The 15,785-nt window shown below is 29.6% G+C and overlaps 1 non-coding gene across 1 annotated transcript; it reads right to left on the reverse strand.

The window, feature by feature from the left end:
* Positions 1-1,815: 1,815 nt before the first annotated feature.
* On the reverse strand, positions 1,816-1,885 carry LOC122270110 (small nucleolar RNA SNORD113/SNORD114 family). Its single transcript, XR_006225609.1, has one exon. It is a non-coding gene; the product is annotated as a small nucleolar RNA SNORD113/SNORD114 family (small nucleolar RNA).
* Between the last annotated feature and the right edge of the window lie 13,900 nt (positions 1,886-15,785).

The following is a 15,785-nucleotide window of genomic DNA, read 5'->3' on the forward strand; positions in this document are numbered from 1 at the left end:
CCAAGTAGGTGCGGTCTGTATATCATTATCGTTTTATAACATTTAATGTCTAGTGTAACAGGAGTAGTAGAATGACACGCCTCGGACTTATTTTGGCCTTTCTAGCTAAAATATAAACTAAATATCAAAAGAAGAAAAAAATAGCTGAAATTTTTTTTTAAACTTTAAAAATTTGTTCTTTCTTGTATCTTCAGCTTATCTTTTATCATTGTAAATGAAGGTTTCAAGATAAGTTTTGTATAGTTAATTTATCAAGTATTGTAGCAACAGAGATTATTACCTTTTAAAATTTGTAAGCCTACCAAGTGCAGCATTTAAATATAAATATTTTATCAAATATTCTCCTGATAAATTTTAGAATTTCTTAACGTTGCAGATTAATATAGAGGTTCTGCTACTATAGTTATTTTATAATAACTTTTTATTTTATTTGTTACCATATTTTAACTATTACTATTATAAGAGTTGACAAATTTATAAATCATATTAATTTTTTGATGGAATGTTTATAATATTGCTATTTAAGTTATTGAAAATGGTGGGGAAAATCTTATTACTGCAAAAGATAATAAATTTAAAGATTTAATATGAAATAAAATAAAAGCATTACTTTATTATATGCTTCAAATTTGAGTACATGAAAGTGTCAGCGAGACTCATCTTGATATCTTTAAAAAAAAATTGAGATTTTTTAAGTTTTTTTTTTAATAATAAGTGAAGAAATAGATTATAGACTCAATAGGCATTGTTAACTGAAAGCTATAATAGGCAGAGTAGCTTTCAGCTAACAATGCATATTGAGTATCAACACTCTATAACCACAACGACTTTAAAATAACGTACAGATTTAGAGATAAAGTTAATAAACTAGTAACTTAAATTGCTATTTTATTAAGCAAATATGAACTATGTTATTAAATTACTGATTCCTAACGTATATCATAATATTTTTCACCTTATAACTTTTAATTGCTAAATTCTGTTTATGTTGTTGTTGTAGTTCCTTTACGTCGCACTAGAGCTGCACAATGGGCTATTGGTGACGGTCTGGGAAACATCCCAGAGGATGATCCTAAGACATGCCTTCACAATTTTGATCCTTTGCAGAGGGTATGGCACCCCCGCTTTGGTAGCCTGACGATCTGCACGCGAAGTCGAGCCCTTTACGGTAGAACAGTTTAGTGAGGGCCAATACCGCACACCCTTGGTCCTACGAAGACTAATCAAAGTGGTCACCCACCTGCACACTGACTGCAGCCAGTGATGCTTGACTTCGGTGATCTGCTGGCATCAGTTCACTGCGTGACAAATTCTGTTTATGAGAAATAATATTAGAATAATCATGATAAGATGAGAGTGTTGAACTTGTGATTGCTTATCATAAGCAATAGTGCATTATAATTTTGGGAGATACCTAATTTTTAAGTAAATTTGGATGCCAAAATGATGGAAAAAGGTTTTGAACTTCTAAAAGTTATGTAAACATAGCACGTTTGGAGTTTAAGGTAAAATAAATTTTCTTGCTTTCTTTTGACTCGAAATCAGTTTCCGTACTTGTTATTAAATGTCAAAAAGTACATAAAGTAAAAATCTTACCTATTTTTAACCAATTAAGGACTTTAAAATAATTTGAAAAATTTTAACATAATTGAAGGGGAAAATATATTTTCTGTATTTTGCACTTCAATCGTTTTTTTTTCTTCCCTTCCCTGCTGGTCTTTGCAAAGTTAAGCTACAATGCATGATAATGTGGTATAATTTTTGTATATTACTTGTTTATCAAAAAGTAAATATGATTAATATTTAGTTTGAAAAAAAAAGATCAGAGTTCCAGAATTATTTATTAACTATAGCACAAAAACCTGCAGTCATCATCATTGTTCAATCAGTAGGGCTAAGTTCTACATGAATAATTCTCTGAGTGTTAGTCCCAATTGTTAATTTTTTTTTAAAATTTTCGGCTGCAAGTTTTTCTATATGATAAAACTGGTTTTCGCCTTATTCATTGGGAAGGTAGTGCATAAAAGAAAAATTTTAGTGCAATTTTACCCAAAGGTTCAGCATTTCATTGTTTAATCCACTGAGAGATTGCAACGCTTAAACATCCTTTCACCTTTTGTGTTTTCTTCCAAAACGCCTTGTTATTCAATGAGCAAGTAATGCATTGAGAATAAATATCTATAAAAACTTTCCAATTAGCGGAATGCTCATTTGGTTAAGATTTCTAATTAATTAACTTATTACCGAATTTTGTTTATAGAAGTATACAGATATACAATTATGTAAACCTACAGTGTATACAAAGATTGAAAGTTCCTTGCATAGTGTTAAAAAAAACTGCACTGAAAGAAATAACTTTCTTCCATTTGAAGAGAAAGGAATAGAAGACACTCTTTCTGAAAAATAAGATGTTAAAACAATTTTTAAAGATTTTATTATTACAATCTAGTTCATACAGCTTGTCCCAGAACATTCATACAGGACTAGCTTTAAGAGGAGATAGGGGATATCAGAAGGATTCAGATTTGCATAGGAACCCATGGTTGGAAACTTCTTTGTTCACTGCTAGGTGAAGTTTTTCACAAGAACATTGAAGAAAAAAGACCTGCATTGCCACAGTCATTTGTGCTGTCATCGTTTGCAGAGGAGTTTACAATGTTTTGCAAACACTGAGCTGTCAGATTTGCACACAATGTAGGGAAATGCACAAGCAGCAAAGAGATTGAATCATGAAAGTTACCCACAGAAATAAGCATCAGACCTCTACCTGATTGTGTAATGCATGCATCGCTAGCAGTGGTGGAAAATTTCAAACTTCTTTTGAGAGATTTTCACTTATCATCTACCACAGCGCTTGTAGTATCTTTACTGGATAAATATTTCAGATGCAGTGGTCTCACTCCTTTCCCATGACGTTTGTTTCTGACCATAGGTTGCTATGCAATTCTGAATCCTTGAGATGCCCCCTTTCTTCCCTTAAAATTTGTCCCAATAATCCTGGGAAATCTTGCATAATAATATTAAATTTCAATATATTTAATGTGTTATTTTTAATAAGTAAAAATTTCGTAAGAAATAAAAATAACTTTAGTTTTTCAATATTTTTTGTCAAAGAGTAAAATGAAATCTAGTTTTATAATTATATAAATAACCTAATATATTATAATCAAGTATACTAGTATTAATTTATCTTACTAAGTTTAAAATTACATTACTCTGCATATAAACTACTACAAATAAATATTGAATTCATAATCGTAAGTAGTGTAAATTTTTATAACAGAATTCTGTTAAGTTTGAATCATTAAATTGACACACACTAATATGTAATATGACATATAGAATTTAAAATTCTGCATAAAACTAAAATAATGTGAATTTTTTTTTTTAAATAGTAGTTATAGTTGTGAAAAACATTTTACTTTCTGATACTATATTTCTTTTTATAATATTTATTGCTAAATAATTGTATGGTCATTTTTAGTTAATTTAATTTTGTCTAGTTTCTTCCTTTTTGTTCAGTTTTAAGCAGGTTCTGGAAGAAATAGGTTCATATTGGTTAAAATATCAATCCTAGGTGTATGGTCTTGAAAATATAGGCATTTCTTTTAAGGTGTTCTTTTAAGCTCTTTTGTGAAGGAAAATAAAAAAAGCCACTGTTGGAGTATGCATTAAAATCAAACTAAAGCTTAAATTTAATGATTTTGACTTGCTCAAAAGTAATAACTTAAATTAATTAGAAAATTAATTTAAGTTAACTTAAATTAATTAGAAAATTGTATGACTTAAAATAAAATAAAATTTTTTCTTGAGGTTTTCCCTCCCCTATTAAAATAATTAAAAATAATGTTTATTGAAATTATAATATTAATGCTTATTGAATAATGTTTAATGAATTTTGTTTATTTTTATGAGTCCATTAGAACATTAGAGTAACTTTTTAAGCAATAAAAGTTAAATCACGGAAATTATCAGTTTCCACAACACTCTGGATTTTTTTTTCATTTTGAAACTTTGTGCTATTTTCTTAATTAATATAGAACATTCTGGTTAAAAATGGACAAAATTTAACTTGTCATAAATAAACTCACAGCACCTGTACAAATCATAAGTTTATTTTCAAAAAATATTATTTCTCATGATGTAGAAGAAATCTTGAAACAAAGGGATTTTTTTTGTTATACAAATATTCACAATGATTTAAAAATAATAAAATTTGGAAAAAAGGAAAAAAATTTGAAAATTTGCTCAGCAGCTAGGAGCATTTAAAGAATTCACTCCTCGCTGTGCCTGCATTGTTTCACAATTTTGTTTGGTAGTCAACCTTGTACGAAAAACTGTAGTATAGTGTAAATAGCATTAACTTTTTATAATGATGCTGGCTGCTTGCTTAGCTGTTCTTATGCAGTTCTCAAATTGTTCTGAAATAATAAAATTTTTTTCAATTTCAATAATTCTGAAAATTTTGTTTTGAGTGGCTAAGACTGTGAAACAGTTAAAGAAGATCTATTCCCGCTTGTCTGTGTCGGTTTGTGTGTGATGCTTTTTTGTTATACACTGGTGGACAAAATTAAGAGATGGAAAGCATTTTCGCACATGCAAGATACCCGCACACCGTTCCATGTGTTTGACAATGGTTCCGTGAATGCCCAGAGGTACAGGCAGGAGAGGTCTTAGAGCCCTATGTGCGTCTTTTCAGGGGCGCTGTTGGCCCTGAGTTCATTTTTACGGACGACAATGCGCGACCACATAGGGCTCTCATGGTTGATGAGTATCTGGAAAGCGAGGATATTCAACGAATGGATTGGCCAGCCAAATCCCCTGACCTGAATCATATTGAACATGCTTGGGATGCTCTTGGGAGAGCTATTGCGATGCGCCAACCTCCCCCCAGAACTATTCTGGAATTAAAAATTGCTCTGGTGGAATACTTCAGAGCCATATTGATGAGGAAAAAAAAAGAATTATTAAAAAAAATTAATTGATTTAAAATAAAGGAAAACATACTCAGTTGTGGATTCTTTTTCTTAACACCCTTGGGGCTTTTGCAACCATCGGCTCTCTATCTCCAGTTCTTGACTTCTAAAATCCTAACGTTCTTCTTCATCTGGTTCATCTATTTCAGTTTTGGCCTGCTTCTTTTCTCTTATTAAGTTTTACTTTCATAATTTTATTTTGCATGTCTGTTTTTTATTTTTTAAATTTCTTCTACATATCCACCTATTGTATTATTTTATTGTTCTTATAAAAATCTCGCAAAATCTTAATTTTCAATAAAATTTTCAATTCCATTTTTCTATCTTTTCCTTCACCTCTTTCCTTCTCCTTCTATTAGGTTCATAGGTTCCATAGATTTTCTTATAATTCTGTATTCGAAATTTCTCCCCTTTTCTTTACTACGTTCAAGAATTTGACCTCTGTTGCTCAAGACAGATCCCTCAGATCTGCGGGGAAAGTATTATCGACGATGTCCACTTTGTCAATGTTAGCATGCAAGAAAGCAATAAAGGAAAATGATTATATAGTTTTTCACTTTTCTGTATTGATACCAGAAATATGTAAAAAGGTCTCTCATTTTGCCTTTTTTCGTATTAAATTTTTTCACTAAACTGGAGAAAAATATATTTTCCAAAAATAATAATAATTTTAAACTTGCATAACTATATAAATTTTGAGTCGTTAATATTGACTTTTTGACAGTGAAATGGAAACTTGTCTTAATAGTGGAATTTTATAATAGCCGCACTGGTTACATCAGATTTTTAGTATACTTAGAATGAAAACATTGAAAAAAAAAAGCAATCACAAAAATATGCACACTAAGGCCTTAAGTAACGTAATATTTATATCAGGAAAAACGAAAATCGCTATAGAAACGGAACGAAACGGTTGAGAAGAGCATTCCATCGTTTTTTAATTCTCTATAAAAATGTTCATATTATATATATATAAAGGTTGGTGTTATAATAAAACTATCTCAGTCTGACATTAGGTATTTTTATGTAAAACTTCTAATTTTTCTGTATATTTTCCGGAATTTTATGAAAAATAAGCATGATGAGTAAAATAATTTTTTTAAAATTATACACTGAAAAATGTGGAATTTTAAGTACGAGGTATGTAAAAAAATTCACTCTTAAAACTTTTTTTGGAAGTAATTCTTGTTTCCAGTGTGTAATTTTGTTTTTTTATTATTTATTACTACAGGCGTTTTACATTTTTTGCTTACAAATCAACTACTATATAATAAAAATACAACTACTATATATTTTTTATAATAGTTTTTTTATGTATCGTTTTAAATAGCAGACATCTTTGTGGTTTGTTTGATATATTTTTATCTTTTTATACGGTACTTTTTTTTAATTTAAAATTTTCGCTTGAACAAAAAACTTTTAAAGTGAGTAGGCCGGGATAGCCTGGTCGGTAGGGCGCTGGACCCATGTCCGAGAGTTCGTGGGTTCGAACCCCGCTGGCTGAAGACTCCCCGTGTAGTAAATGGTGAATGATGCACGTTAAATCGGTCGAGTCGCAAAGTCCACCATGTCCCCATAACAAATCAATACCTCTGGGGTTACTGGATTGGAGATCGACCGTTCTCTGATTCAGGTCAAAATTACGATCTGTGGATGAGTGAATGAGTCCACCCTATAAAACGGACTATGACGTGTGTGTGGCTGAAGATGAATTCTTGGCCATAGGATGGAGCCACTGAAAAACAAGAAACGCGCTCTCTGCCTTGATATTTGCTCGGTTTCACCAAGCAGGTTTGCCCATGTGGCAAGTCGCATTAGAAACAACAGCAACAACAACTTTTAAAGTGCCATAAGTGAAAATCAGTAAAAGGTTTGATATTTCGATATTCAGTTCAGTACTTAAATCAGACTAAACTTGTTTGACAGTTTTCGTAAAAATTCAAAAGAAATAATTTTATTCAGTTTTTTTTTTGAATGACTCCTATTCTCAAAAGTTCCTAGCACAATATTTTGCTTCGTTTAGCTGAAAATATCAAACTTCTAAAAGCTGCCAAAATTTTGCCTAATCAAGTGCTTTTAGGCTTAAAATATCGTTTGATGATAAATGGATGATATGGGAAGCTCAAATAAATAAATATATACATTAAAATAAACCAAGAAGTTACGATAATTTTAAGAAGCTGACAAAGAGCTGCTTCCTAATGAATATCAAGTATTTGATAGAATTTTTCTGTTGATAAAATTACTGTTTGAAAAAAATTGCTTTATTTCTGGCTTCTACAAAGCACAAATTAAAAGGTTTAAAGTTTCGATACGCGGTTTAGTGCTTATCATAAAACAACATGGACACAAAAAGAGAAGAATGTTCTTTGACTGCTTTAGTAAAAACTCTAAGCAATTGTTTTAATTTACTTTCTTTTTTAATTCTCTAGAACAATTCTTATTCTTAAAAAAATCTAAGAAACATTATTTTATTTCCTGCAACTGAAAACACCGAACTTGTAAGAGCTGTCTTATCTCTGCCCAATTATAAGTTTTTCGGATAGAAATATCGTTTGCTGTTGTACCGTATATGGTAGTAAAAGAAATTTAAATAGATAAATGAAGAACAAAGAACTGAAGATATTTTTACGAACTAAATGCTCTCGTGCATTGTAAGTCTCTCTGTTCTGTATGTAAAAATAGTTTATGAAAATGGCAACATTCACTTTTATTTTTTTTGTAATTACAATTAGTTTAAAAGAAAAATTATAATATTTTAGCAGTTATTAGGTAAGTGCTTTGATGAGTTATTAAGCAAATTAAGTATAATTAAAATAATTCTTTTTCAAGCATTATTTTAATAAATTATCTTTAATTTGCGTCAAGTAATAACAAATACATGACAGAAATAATTTAAAATAGTCTTTCGTTTAATGAGTTAAAGATCTCATTAGAAGTTTTTATGCAATCTTAGTTATAAGATATATAATTGTAGTTTTTAGGCAAAGGGCTAATTAAAGAACATTTCATAATATTTTTTTTTCTTTAGTATTTATTGGCATAAGTTGTTTTAAGTATTCAGTATTTCAGTTTCGTAAGTTCTTATGTTTCTTAATTTTAAAGTATTAGTTTATTTACTATAAAAATTTATTTTATGCTTACTTATTTTTGGAGTACTTGCTAATATAATTAATCATGATAATTTTAAGAATTAAAATTTATGTTTTTTATGATTTAATTTAAAAAAAAACATTTGATAGGGAGTCAATAAAATTAATAATAATTAGTCATAAATAATAAGTATATAATTTTTTTTTTTAAATTTTAGTTATCATTGCAGGATAATTTTTGTTAAAAATATTTTCTTTTGTTTTAAGTTAAAGTTATTTTGATTATCTTACGGTATCACAAGTTTATTTGAATTGGAGTCAAAGCATTTTTAATAATGACCACAATGTGGCTAGCCTTTCAAAAATTTAAAATTTCGAATGAAATTGAAAAAAAAAAATAATAGCTGTCATCAGTAATGTAAGGTATTTCTTTTGAAGCATTTCTCAAAATTACAAGGTTAATTTCAAGAAAACATTACACGGTTAATTTTTTAAATTAAGAAAAATTTTAAAAAACAAGTGTGAAATAATTTAATTTTTAGAATAGAGATGTCTTGACATCACTTACCTGTACTTGCAATCCATCAATAATCAATCAGTTACAGTTGCAACCAATAGAAATACTTTTCTGTTGATATATGAATACGAATCGTCCAATAAGAACAGTGCAAACGGAAATTTTTTGAACGATAGTGGAATGCTAATCTAGTTCAGTCTTTGGACATCATAAAATATTCATAATCTTTCCATATTAAAGAAAGTAATACGGAAACGCTCACGGGATGCATTTTCGACGAAAACTTTGATGATTGGTAGACAGTTTTGTACTCACCATTTGTTATTTCTTCGTTTATTTATTGTTCTTGTCGTCCTGTGGCCGGTAGCAACCGCTAATTTTGCCTTACAAAAGAGGAGGCTAGTTTGGATATTGCTAATGTGGATAGCTGGAATAATTCTGTTAATTATAAATCGAAATTTCTCTAAAAAAATTTCAGATTCACAAGACTGTTTTACTCTTTCATATGTATTTGCATGTCAATACATTAAATTAAGTTGTAAATTGTGAAACATTGTTATGGGGGAAAATTAAATTTTGAACTCTATTTTAGACTATTTTCATTTTTTGTTTTAAATGATAAGAGATATTATGTTATCAATGAATATGCTATTACAAATTTAAAAATTCACTTTTCAGAAAAAATTAATAAGTGGTGGCAAATGTTTCATGAGGCTGTTAGAAATTTTGAAAATTTTAATTTCAATTTTACTTTCGGAATTAAATTAGTCTGTTTTAACAGCTAGATATATTTCTTTTGTTTTAAAAAATATTTCTGTAAATGGAAATTAGGAAAAATAATTTACCTTTTCAATCTTTCTCTTCCACTTTGTAAAATTTTCTCGATTGTGTGCCACCATTTCTGATCAACCAATCAATAACAAGATTAAATAAATAAATTACTCCACAAGGCTAGTGTGGACACATAGTTCCGGGGCTACTATGAGTCAGGGTTCGTTGCGTCCCTCGTAGGGGTAAATTTTTAAAAGTATTTTTATAAATTCGTGCCCACCACTACCTTTAATTTTTCCAAATTAACATACCTAGTAACAAAATCATATTTTTTGTATTTTTTATTTTAAATTAGAAGCTCACAAAAATTAATTTTTAATACTATTATTACAAATATTGTCAACAATTATTAGTTTTTTAAGGACAGTTCGAGTCGTGTTATGGACTCATCTATATAAAGCTTATATGTATTTTTGTACTGTAAAAATTGAGCCCTGCTATAGTCATATGGATGTAAAGCTTAGATTTATTTATGAATGTAAAGCTTAAATTTGCTAAAGAGAAGGTTTTTTTAAAAGTTTTTTTTTCAAAAGGTTTATTACTTACATAATTTTATTATTTTTTAATATCAGTTCTAACATCAATCCATCCAAAAAATAATTTGTAGTTCGTTTACATAATTAATATAACTAAAACCATTCTCTCAGTTAACATTTAATATTAATTTGTCAAACTTTTCCATAAAGGGAGAAAATTCCATTTAATATTTGTATACTAAATAAATATTAAAATGGATTTTTAATATGATTGTTTGTCTTTCCAGCTAATGTTTATATAGGTGGAATCTAGTTTGGTTTTTAATTATAAATTGATATTTATTTAGCTTAATATTATTCAAAATAAACAATGTTACTATATTTATTTATTCAGGAATGCACATTTTAGATTAATATTAGTTCCTGTTTCATTTTCCTTGCTTTTTCATTAGTGAAAATAAATTGAATAACTATTTTTATGACTTGTCACACAAGTCCCATGTCATGGAGTCAAGAATAATTAAAAAAATATTATTGAAAAGTTCACATTAGCTATTTAGCATTCAAAATGAAGGCAAGAGTTCAAATTTTAATTAAGGAACTGCTAGATAAATGTTTATAACTATGCTTAATAAACTTTTTAGACACATTTATTAAAATTGTTCACACACACTTTTCCTCTTTCTTATTAGTTATCAATAAAAGGAAAACAAGACGTAATCATTTATATATAATAAAGTTATAAAAGCATAAAAGCTATTGTCACTTCTAAAACTGAAACAACAGCTTTCTGAAATTGGAAATCAAATGAAATTTCTCAAATTACACGAAATCAATATACAAAGAATAGAAATTGACATATGATTAGCGTAGAACATCGAAGACTGGTTATTGTAATGGAGCTCGAAGTATTAATTTTAATTCTAATTACATTTAGTTCATTTGGTATATTATAACTGACATAGATTCTCAAAACGCAACAGCATTAAGAGATGTTAATCAGATTAATTCAAAAGAGTAGTTTTCAATTATATTTATTGATTGGTGTTTAATATTCTTCACACAACAAGTAATGAAAAGGAAAATATAATAACGATAAGTGCGCTTTGTTCTTCGAAAATGTTTAATTTTCAAAGATACCTTTAACATAATAATGTATTGGTTTTTCTGCTGGAACAAGTTGTTGGAAATACTTGAATAACTTTGGATTTAATCCTAAACAGAACAGTTCTTCTTAGTGTTATGGAATAAAGTTCAATGCATAAGGACGGCGAATTTGATGGAGATAATTGTTTAAATTTAATGCAATAATTATTTAAAGCGTGTCTGAAAAAATTATTTTTCGATGAAAGATTATATCATATTACAGCTGAGCAGCTGTGGCTCAGGGGATAGAGCGTTCGCCTTTCAATAAGGTGAGCCGGATTCGAATCCCAGTGATGACTGATCGATACGAAATCCGCATCCTGCTTACCTGACCACTGTGCTGACGTAAAATATCTTAAGTGGTAGACGGATCATGGGTAAGAGACTCCTTGCCGCCAGGCTAACTGTGGCAGGTTCCTGTGGTCTTCCTCTCCATGTAACGAACATGCGGGTTAGTTCAAACAAAAAGTCCTCCATGAAGACTTATTTCTCCCAATACTTGATTGAGAATTTCCTTTGTCTTCTGTATTGGGTTCAAAATTACGAGGCTCTATAGGTGAACATTAGTAGTCATAAACTCAAAAAATTGGGTCGGCTGTTCAACGACGGTAATAAAATAAAATAAAATTATAATACAACTGAACCTCGATCGATCGTTTCTCAAGGGACCATTTATTACGAGCGATAAATATGAGAAAACGACGAATGTGGGCAAACTTAAAATATCAAATATGGACATGAAAATATATGAAAATTAATAAGTTGACAAGTAAAGTATAGCAAGTATAAGTATAAGAAAATTAAATTCCTCAAATGTTTACTTTAATTTTTTGTGTTGGTATTACTATTTTGCTTTTCTTCAGCTTCTATAACCATTTGTTGAACCGACAACACCACGAATTTCAACATTTTCATCTACTGATGCATAAACATGAAACCTGTTGTTTGAGGCGTTTTACCCAAACTGTAACAGAATTCACATTTTCTTCAAGCATCAGGAGTTACTGTTTTTCTTTTTAAAACAAGTTAATTTCAATATTTTTTCTAAATGTTGGTAGAATTTCTGAACAATAGACGCGGGAATCCGGTAACTTTAAAAAACGATCTAAACGGGTATTATTAACATTATAAGAATTACAATTGTGATGAGACAGTTTAAAAAAATACCATACATACAGGAAAATGAAACATACGAGAATGATAGATTGAGGTTGGACTGGATAGTATGGCTCAATATTTAATCCACATAATAATATAGCAAATTTTCTGCAATCTTAAGCAATAATATTGACATGTTTGACCATATTATGGTATAAATTTACTACAACTTTCATAAGATGGCAATTTGCTCCACATGCCTACCGTACAAATTATTTTAAACGATATTAAAGAGATTTTGCATATATTGTTACGGTTTCCCAGTAAATTCAGAGTTTATTTTTGTTGCTTAGAATTTGTCTTACGCTAACCATAACAATCTTATTTTCCTTCAAATATTGATTTTGCAGTTTGTAAAGAAATTTCTGCTCATGTGCTGTGAAATTTAAATAGCATTAGAATTACGTGAAACCATATTGCTATGCAAATTCTCTCTATTAACTTCCATGCGTACGAAAATTCCTCTACGAATCGCTATATCGCCGAGGAGTAGAAAATAAAGTTAATGTAAGACTAATGCTATGCGAAATCTCTCTGTTATGGTTGAACTTCAACTGAAATATGTTTACACTTTATTGAAGGTGCAGAAAATCGAAATGATATTAAAGTTCAGAGAAATGTTATTGGTTCAGCATTGAAACAATATATTTCTGCTGGAATTCTTTTTTTGTTGTTGTTGTTGTTGTCAGCATCGTGATCGTTGTGACTTAGAAGCAGTAGATAAACCGAACAGTTATCGGCAGGGATTTCCAACCTGGGTCAGCCGTGTCAGAAACGAGGGATCATCATTATCATCATAGTTGGCCAGACTGCCCAATGTGAGCCAATGCCTTCCTCTGAAGATTTCTCCACGACGTCTTCTGATTCACCTTTGATCTCCAATTCTTTTCATCAATTGCGAGAAAATCAGACTCCACTGAGTCAGCCCATCCCGCGGCCTTCCCCGCTTTCTTGTTCTAGTGGGTCTAAAAAGCAGTATCTTTTTTATTGTATTGTCATCACTCATTCGAATCACGTGAGCCATCCAATTCATTCTATTTATTTTTAAGTATTTAATAATATCAGGTTGTTTATAAACCTCAACGAGAGATCAATAAGTGTTAAAAAACGAGAGATCATTGGTTAATTATGTTTTGATTGGAATTCTTTTTATTTCTTTGTCTTATAAGCAAAACTTACAGTCATATTATCTTAAGTTTGATAAGAAACACATACCCTAAGAGTAGTTGAAGGTAAATAACAAATAAAACTCAATAACGTATTTTTTTTCCTTCAAAGCATTTGAGATTGTCTTGATATATGCATTGAAGTGACAGCACCCCGTTCCTGTTTTCTTATCTCGATTTGCTTTTATCCTGTTTTATTTCCTTTAAAAAGTGTAAATAACTTATAAAAATAAAATAAGAAAATAGGAGAAAAAAAATTAAAATGCCAATTTTTCAATTTGCCAGCTATACATGTCTCTACATTGTGTCACGTTTTTGTATCATTTTCCTTCCGAAGCCTGTTTGGAATGAGGTGTCTGGAATTTTAGTCACAAATCATGTCACCGATCTAATTTTAAGCAGGAATTTCTTATCTCATTCCTTCTTCAACGCTGTAAGGAAATATTTTCCTGTTTTACTACTATTGTTTTATTTTTATCTAGAGCGTTTTTTAAAAATATTCTTGATGGTGAATTTGTTTGGTGATTGGAAATTTTGAGAAGAACTCCTGCAAAATTATTATGAGGACATTTTGGCTATCTTCTTATTGGAGAGACATATGCCACTCAACATTTATTTTACACTTTGCATTAATGCTGTTTGTTTTATTATTCACTAAGCATCTTGTGATATCCGGAGTTCGATTTTGAAACGAAATATCTTACGAACATGAACAAATTAAACTGGACAAGTATGAGGTGCTTCATATGAGAAACAATTTTTAATGATAATTTAATTAGTTTTTAATTAATTGAAAGGATTAAAATAGTATAATGATAATTTCTAATTCTGCCATTACATTCTGCAACGACTACCCTATTTGCAATAAGATTTTTTTTCTGTATAATGCTGTTATGAGTGAATAATCCGGAAAAGTGTGAAGTACCAATTAGGAAACAATTTTAAGGAATTGCTTGATGTAAAAATGTCATGTTTGCAAAAAGTGTAGTTTATTATCAATTTATTGCTTAAAACCTCTTTAATTTTATCCTATATATGCTTTAAATGGGCAAAGGTCATCGGGCGCTGTTAATCCTTTTTAAATTTCCTTCGAAATAGTGGACGAATTCTTCTGTAATTTCAGTCATCACTCAATTATTTGCAGGTTTTAATTAAGATTTGGTCTAGAAAGGGTTTAAGGGCTCAGAAAAAAGAATAACATATTTTTAGAACATCTAGCGCCTTAAAAATCATCAGGCAGTTTGTAACTTTTTTCTTTTTTATAAAGTGAATTCCGAACAAAATTAGGATACTTGACACTTTACCATCGCTTAGCCCAGTGTTTCCCAAACTTATGACTTGCGTGTACCCTTTTTAAATTTTTCGTAAAGCTGTATGTGTACCACTAATAAAAAAATTTATGTATTTTTTACTATAACAAATTGCACTAAAGTTAAAAAACGCAAATAGCTGTTGATGCCACTCATTATTAACTGTTAACTCTGCAAAAAATAGCCAATAGAAAAATACGTAATCGTAAATTTTCATGGCTAGCTTTGTTTTTAAATAAATGTTTTTGAAATTTTCGTTTGTTGATATTTCGTATCAGAACGTGTACCCCGGCTAAACTGTTCCCGTACCGCTGGGGGTACGCGTAAACACTTTGGGAAACACTGGCTTAGCCTTATTGGTATTACATTGGTATGAATATTCTTTATTAAAATAACTCAACACTACTCTTCAGTAGTTAACCTGTGCTTCTGGAAATGATTTCCTATTTAAAAAAAATGCCAACGGCCCTAATAACAATAAACTATACGACAAAATCGAGTCGTTTGTGTCACAATATGGAAATATACGAACAAAAATTAAAACTACTCAAATTTAATGTTCTTTAAGAAAAAAATCGTTTTCTCATTATTCATGCTGAATAAATTACTTTTACGATGCAATGAAATAAATGTAGTACAATTAAGAAATTGGAATTTATTTTATTATAATGATGAAATGTTATGATAAAAATATTACAAAAAATACAATTATTATTTCAAGTTTATGATCTGTTGCTCTATAACACTAATAATAAACATAGCAATCTCGCACAACAAAGGAAAAAAATCAGAGTTCTCCCATTCAGTTTTTTTATTTTATTATTTTATGCGTTAATGTTTTCAGAAAAGACCATTATCTATTTCAGAATGTGTAAATATATCTTTTTCTGTCTGTGTTGTCAAATTCTTTAATTGAATTGTTTCATTCCTTCGTATTGTCGAATTCCTTTCGCTCGAAAAGAGTGAGATAGTATCCTTTTGCTCATTTTTACAACGAAATGAAGTTCGCAAAATAAACGATTTTTCACATATTTGCAAAGATAATGTCTAAAATCTTGACTAATGGTTATTTATTCTACGAGGAAATTTTTTTTAGCTTTTTTTAGATGTCTT

Source organism: Parasteatoda tepidariorum, chromosome 10, assembly GCF_982258835.1.
Source record: "Parasteatoda tepidariorum strain Cologne lab strain chromosome 10, Ptep-v5.0, whole genome shotgun sequence".
Classification (NCBI taxonomy): domain Eukaryota; kingdom Metazoa; phylum Arthropoda; class Arachnida; order Araneae; family Theridiidae; genus Parasteatoda; species Parasteatoda tepidariorum.